At 44.1% G+C, this 7,355-nt stretch overlaps 1 non-coding gene across 1 annotated transcript; it reads left to right on the top strand.

The window, feature by feature from the left end:
* The first annotated feature begins 3,800 nt into the window (after positions 1–3,800).
* On the top strand, positions 3,801–3,861 carry LOC142874198 (U7 small nuclear RNA). Its single transcript, XR_012922015.1, has one exon. It is a non-coding gene; the product is annotated as a U7 small nuclear RNA (small nuclear RNA).
* Positions 3,862–7,355: the final 3,494 nt, after the last annotated feature.

The raw sequence follows: 7,355 nt of genomic DNA, 5'->3' as shown, positions 1-7,355 counted from the left end.
TAGTTCTCAGCTCCCCCATAGTTTGCAAACAGAAAAAAAAAATTGAAAATAAAATACTCTAACCCTTCTGTTTAACTTCAAAGTCCTCCAATGCTTCTTGACTGAGGAGTGGAACCTTTTGCAATGCCTCTGGGGAGCTGGGCAATTAGGCCTGAGTGCTTTTCTCAGACGGCCTGAGAATCCTGGCCCGGCCTGGCCCTGCCGTGGCCTGATCACCAGGATCATGGAGGCCCCCAAAGCCCCACGCAGGCTGCTCAGGCTGCACAGCACGCCTTTGCCAACCCAGGGAAGGCCGTCCCTTTGACCCTCAGATTCAGCCTGTCTGGGCTTCTATTCTTTATTTCCACTTCCCTCCACCTGTTAAGAGGAAGGAGGAGGCTGCTTCCCAACCCTAGAGGAAAGGAATTAAAACCCGATCGGATGGCTTCCCCACTCACACCCAACAGCTCTCGGAGCCCATCGCTGCCCGGGAATAGGAAACGGAAAAAAGAATTTTAAAAAACAGAACCAAGGTGTAGGGAAGAAACTCCTCAAAGCTGTGTCTCTGGGTCATTTTCCTCCCAGGCTGTCAGATAAGCTGGAGGTCAGTCTAGTTTGAAATGTCCGGCAGGGACTCTAAGCCCAAGGGTCTAACCAGGATCACTGTTCTAATTTCACTGTGGAGGTATTGGGACCTTGCTAGACCACACAATTCCAGGACAACGGTGGCTACAGAGGTTGTACACCAGGGGCTGACTGTGCAGCCTCTCCTCACACTGGACAGAGTGTCTTTCGGCATCTTCTGCCACTTTCTGTGGAAGGCTCAGTGCTGGGCCTGGCCTTAACGCCTTAAAAGCCAAAGTCCTGTGAGGTCAGAAGTTCAAGGTTTTAAAACATCGGAAGGAATCTTAGCAATATTTCATCTAACCCTCTTTCTCTTTTAATTGTGATTATTTTACATAATATTTATCATTTTAACCATTTTTAAGTGTACGATTCAGTGACATTAAGAACATTCACCAATGTGGCACTACCCATCACCACTACACATTTCTAGAACTTATTCATCATCCCCAAATGAAACTCTGTGCCCATTAAACAATATGCCCCTCTCTTTTTAGCATTGAAGAAATCAACCAGAAAGGAAAGGGGTGGCCCAATTCATGCAGCTAGAACAAGGTCTGCAACCTTGGATCAAGAGCTCTGTCTCTTATACATTCTGATTTCTTAGAATCAAGATTTTCAAAAATGCACACACACACACACACACACACACATGCACGCACACATGCACACACTCAGCAAGTACTCAACTGCTTGTTCTACGAGTCACACCTTCAGGAGGATGTTGGCAAACAGTGTACCCAGAAACAGCAGACAGGATGGCTAGGGACCTGGGAGCCTTGTCTCTTAAAAATGGAAAGAATTGGTGATGGGGGATCAGAGCAGTTATGGGTGTCTTCAAGGGTTTTAAGGTATGATGTGGAAAAGAGAGTCAGCTCACCTGACTTCAAAGGGCAGGACAAGCATGTAAGGTGTGCGTGGCAGCAAGATCACTTCTATGGGAGATGGTGCAGAATTTTTAATGACTCAGTGAAAGCAGCCGGTGCTGACCAGGCTGCTGGAGGTGGGGTGCAGCGCCTGGCTGACCGTTTGTGCTGGTGTGATGGGGGGGATGGACGCAGCTGAGAAAGTGTCCCTTTCAACTCTGAGATCCCTCATGAAGGAGCAGGGAGATGATGTCTGGGGCCATGGCCCACCTATCCCACCGTGCACAGTTCGCACACTCCTGGGGTGAATGCAGTAGGCTGGAGTCTCGAGACTTTTGAAGCATTTGATGGGAAGGTGCTCACAGTCTCAGCTGGCGATGCACTGGGGACAGTGCATAGAATGGTTGGACTTTGTGCTTCCCAGACTACAGGCCATGAAATCAATTCAGTGGTCTCACCCAGGAATTTTCTAAAAAATGAAATAAAATTGAACAGAATATATCATAGGGCCAGGCGCAATGGCTCACGCCTGTAATTCCAGCACATTGGGATGCTGAGGCAGAAGGATCACTTGAGGCCAGGAATTCAAGACCAGCCTGGGCCATATAGCGAGACTCCATCTCTGTGGAAAATAGAAAAATAAGCCAGGCATGGTGGCATGTACCTATAGTCCCAGTTACTCGGGAGGCTGAGGCAGGAGAATCCTTTGAGCCCAGGAGTTCAGGCTGTGGTGAATGATGATGACAGCACTGCACTCTAGGCTGGGCAACAGACTGAGACCCTGTCTCAAAAAAAAAAAAATAGAACAACACACAGGGTAAGAGGATAAATAAGTGTTTTTCAAGAAATTCTTCTGGTTATATTTTATATATGTGTGGGTACAAGGTCAATGTGAAATGTATATTTTACTATGGGCTTAATTTTATTTTTAATTTAAAAGGCCAATCAAAGTCAGGCTTTCCTTTGTCAACTGAAGAAATGATGAGGTTCATAAATTTGGAAAGGAGAGCTTTATTCTCATAAAGAGTTTCATCCCGCAAAGTGTCTACTCTGACAGGATAGGAAGCAGAGCCTCGAACGAGCATGTACTTCGAGGAAGGGACAATGGGAACAGGAATTTATGTTGAGCGGGATGGCCAAATATACATATTTAACATGCTATAGGGGGAGTCATGAATATTTATGAAAGAAACACATGCATGTGCAATTGAGCTTCATGCCTTCTCATGGGATCCATGTTCAGAAAATGGCAGCCTTAGCATGATCTGAGGGTAGAGTTTTTGGCCCTCCGACATCAAAAGGTGAAGCAGTGGACAGAAAAACCCTTACTGGGCATCCTCGGTAGACCAGTGAGAACCAGTCCGTGGTTGGTGGTCTCTCATCAAGAAAGAACGCTGGTCAGTAGTAGTGTCTAAACTGCAAAAAGGGAGGAGAGAAAGAATCACAAGGTCGGTTTCTGTTTAGCCCCGAAGAGAGAAAGCTGATGGCTGTTAGGGAGGAAGGGGGGGGGGTTTATAATGAGGCATGTCTGACCTTCATCCCCAAATTGCTGGGAACCCAGTTTTAAGTTTTCTCTGGGGTACTTTTGGCCAAGAGGGGGTCAATTCAGCCAGCAGTCAGGGGGAGCTTGGGATTTTATTTTAGTTCACACCTCTGGGGTTGCTGATCTTGGAAGCCATAAGTTGGAGCTGTCTTTGACCCCATTTTCCTCCAGCCATGTGGAGGAAGACTATTGGCAGAGTGAGAGAATGAGAAATCTGGTCCCCAGTTATATGAATGAATACATGGGGATGGTGTGGGTTTTGTTTGTTTGTCCTTTCCTTAAGCTAATATGAGTTGGTTTTTGGAATTTATACCTGAAACAGTGCCTTCAGCATGGGAATATTAGAATGAGTACAGGCTTTAGAGTGAAAAATCTGTGTTCGAATCCTACAGCCAATTCTTATTAACTGTGTTCAAGATATCTAACTTGTCTCTACCTCAATCTCTTCATCTGTACACTGGGAATGATAATTCCTATTCCTCTGGGTATTTGTGAGGCTTAAATGAGTTGTGTGAAAGTGCTTCATATAATGATAAACAGTTTTCTAAATGTTAATGAAAATTGCTAATCTAAGCACCTTTCTCTTAAGCACCCGGACAGTAAGTCTACTCTACCTAAGGGAACTACTGTTCTGACTTCTATCATCATAGATTATTCCATAAACATGCATTTGAATCCCAGCGCTGCTAATTATTTACTGTATAACTGTAAACAAATTACCTAATTTCTCTGAGCTGTAGTTTTATTATTAGTATTATAAAAGGCGGTTTAACAAACAAACAAAAAACAAGTGTTAACAGCTCCTTTAGAATTTTTCTAGCAGATTTTCCAGTTTTCATGGGGAAAAAAAAACATGGACAGCCATTGCAAAGTATGGTAGAGTAACATTAGCTTTCTAATAAAGATCCCTAAAATGTGGCAAGCTAAGGAGCAAGCAGTTTATTCCCCTGCTATGAAACCACCCAGGACAGGAGATCCAGGTTGGTAGGTGGCCTAGGCACCAATTAATAGAAACTCATGTGTTTTAAGACCATGTCATGTTTCACCAACTCAGCCAACGGGTAAGGGGGAAGGAGCAAAGAGGAGGCACCTTGCTCCCTGAGGGCTCTGGTTTGAGATTGGCATGCTCTTACTCACCTTCCCTGGTGAAGATGTGGTCACATGACCTTGCCTGGCTTCAAGAGAGTCTGGGAAAAGTAGTCCCAGACTGGACAGCCATGTTCCAGCTGCAACTCTTTGAGGAGAAGGACAGATTGTGGTGCAGAGCCACTGCACGAAGAGTGAATGAGACAATGCATGTTAAGAGCTTAGAATATTTCCTAAATAAGATAATACTCAAATATTAGCTGTTTTGGTATTATTAATTCTCTCATGCAATAAGAATTAGAAAAGAAAGCTTTTTCTTGAAGGAGGCCACAAAATGACTCTGTATAGGAAAAATGTACTGATCTCATGATCACATTCTGCCAGCTTCCCTTGGCAGCTGTGAGCACGTTTCTTAGTTCCTTTTCTCTCCCCCAAAGAGCTTTAAAATACTCCCTAGAGTGACAATCTTGAAAGACAAGCAATGGAGAAAGTCCAGCTTCATCTGCTGAAACACCCGCTTTACTCATGGGATGAGCAAGAATAGAAGACAATTAAAAGATGATAAATGGGTATCAGATTTGCTCCATCTCCCAGCCTAGTTTTCACCATACTACAAATTCATGCAGACTAGTGTACAGACCCTGGGATTTTTTTCCCCTGTTAACTCTCGCACTGACTACTTCCTATTCTGCTGGCAGACTAGTGGGGGGGAGGGGTGTGGTGGGTACCTGGTGTAAGAGGAGAGTTGAGACTGATTGATGGCAAGCCTTCTAGTGCCATAAATAACGCAGCCCTAAGTCCCATTAGCCATAGAGATTTTCAACAAGAAACTAATGAAGTCTTTAATTATAAAGTCCTACCTATTTAGTCTTCTAAAAAGGCAGGGTTTCTAATAAATACTGTGGCAGAGGCTGTAAGCCAGGGGTGGGCTGGGTTGTGTAGCTGGTCCAGCATGAGTATGAGCGACCACCCACCAGGCCAAGATGGCAGAGCAGCCAGGGTATGGCTTATTCATGACTTCAGCAGATGGGCTGCCCAGGAAACAAAATTCCCCACTGCCCTTTTTCTTGACCCTTACCCCACCCTCTGGACTGCCCAGACACATATGAGGAATGGGGCCATGGTTGAGGACAGCCCACCTGTATTTAGCTCATCCACAAATGTTACCTGGCTCCTTCGTGACTTGTTTTGAGTATCTCCATGAATAATTAATTTGTAGGTTCACCTATGAGCTGTGAATAGGACATGATTTCTTCCATCCTGCTTGTTAGGGTTTCCAGCCATGACCATATGCAAAGGTTGCTTGGAAAAGAAAAAGAAGGAGAAATGATTCTCTCCCCTACATGGAATACGAAGAAAAACAGGGGAACCAAGAAGCACTTCTTATAAAAGTGCATGCAAGGTAGAGATGTCTTGGGGGTGTGGCAATTCTCCTAGTGATTTGGACTAAAATTATTTTGCTGAAAAATTCAGAAAGTTGAAGCTTGGTTGCTTTCATTTATTTATTTATTTCAAGTCTGACTGCCTTAGAAAATTACCTCAATTTTCTACCTCACTTCACTTGTCTAGCCAACTTACAGGAAACTCAATTAACTGATTTGTTCCTGACAAGGTTCAAAGCTCCAGCCTGAGAAATGGCCATGGTGTTTGGGCCATCCCAATGCCACCTTCCCAATGACTGGAGGAAATTGATCTCATGTTGGGGTAGGTGATGGAGAGACTGACACACCATCTGAAAACTAAAGCCAGATAGATCCCCCCCCCACCGGCCCCGCACAAGTATTTCCAAGGGAAGTACCAAAAGAGAGGAAACCTATATTAGAAATCTTCAAAGCCCCTTTGGGTGGTCTCCATGGAAACTGGAGTAAACAAAGGTAAAAGGCCAGCCTTACTCTAGGCTGTGGAAGTGGCCCAGAATGAGTCTGAACTAATGGAAAGTGCTCGCTGACATCCCTGCACAATCTGTTGAGATACTTGCAAGCCTTGGAGCGTTTTTACTTTGGCCTAGAGCCTCCAAATCCATTCAGTCAGTGATTAATCGCAGGAAAGATCCTGGGAAACAGATCTGGAATAGAGAATGGTTTATATCAGTGTGAAGATCCTCAAACTTTGATCAAAAGCTGGACTTGGCTGGTTATCTTTTGAAGGCATTTTCTTAGCAAGTCCTAAAAAGCAGCTCCCAGCCTCCCCCACCATGAACTCTCCTTGAATTCCCAAGTAATATTTTGAGGCAGTGCCACACAATGCATCAGAAAGAAGGGGGACAAGGCAGCTGAGTAGATCAGTATCTTCTTAGGTGGTGAAAAAGCAACAGAAAGGGTTTTAAGACTAAGGCAATTGGTAAAAAACCTTGGCAACGATGAGTATGATTGACTTCTGTCAATCATATTTTTTCTCTCTGTTTAGAAAAAAATAGCATACAAGCAATCTTAAATTTACTTGTTTTCATCTTACAAATTAGTAAGTCCAAAATTTGGGATTTATATAATAATGTTTTTCTCATAGTTGCAGTGCCTCATATCCTTGCGTGTTGGGTGTCACTTTAGATGATAGTTCTTTTTTTTTTTTTGAGACAGAGTCTTACTTTGTAGTGAATGCCATGGCATCAGCCTAGCTCACAGCAACCTCAAACTCCTAGGCTCAAGCAATCCTCCTGCCTCAGCCTCCCAAGTAGCTGGGACTACAGGTGTGTGCCACCATTCCCGGCTAATTTTTTCTATATATATTAGTTGGCCAATTAATTTCTTTCTGTTTCTTATAGTAGAGACGGGGTCTCACTCTTGCTCAGGTTGGTTTCGAACTTCTGACCTTGGGCAATCCGCCCACCTCGGCCTCCCAGAAAGCTAGGATTACAGGCATGAGCCACTGCGCCTGGCCTTAGTGACAGTTCTTCTAGAAGCCTCCCATCCATCCACCGAGCCTGTGCTGAGGACCACCCCTCCTGGTGCCCCCTAACATCCGCATCCACCCAATGTAAGCTCATTACACTGTCATGGGCACCTTTTCATATCTGTACCCTTACTCTGCTCTCATTTTGAGAGAACTTTCCAGCTTTAGTTCAGTGCCTTTGTACTCACAAACGTTCCATAAATATCTGTTGAATGAATGAAAAAAAATGAATGGTATTTAAATTTTCAGCTCTTCCATAGAAATCTATATATTTCATAAAGGAGAAAAAAAATCATAAGTCATTTTTTTATAGATGATATCTGTCGTTCTCTTCTCCCATCCTGATGCAAGAGCGTACCTCACATGTG

Source organism: Microcebus murinus, chromosome 11, assembly GCF_040939455.1.
Source record: "Microcebus murinus isolate Inina chromosome 11, M.murinus_Inina_mat1.0, whole genome shotgun sequence".
Classification (NCBI taxonomy): domain Eukaryota; kingdom Metazoa; phylum Chordata; class Mammalia; order Primates; family Cheirogaleidae; genus Microcebus; species Microcebus murinus.
Note: the sequence above shows the minus strand (reverse complement) of the source record. Positions and strands in the feature narration are given on the sequence as shown.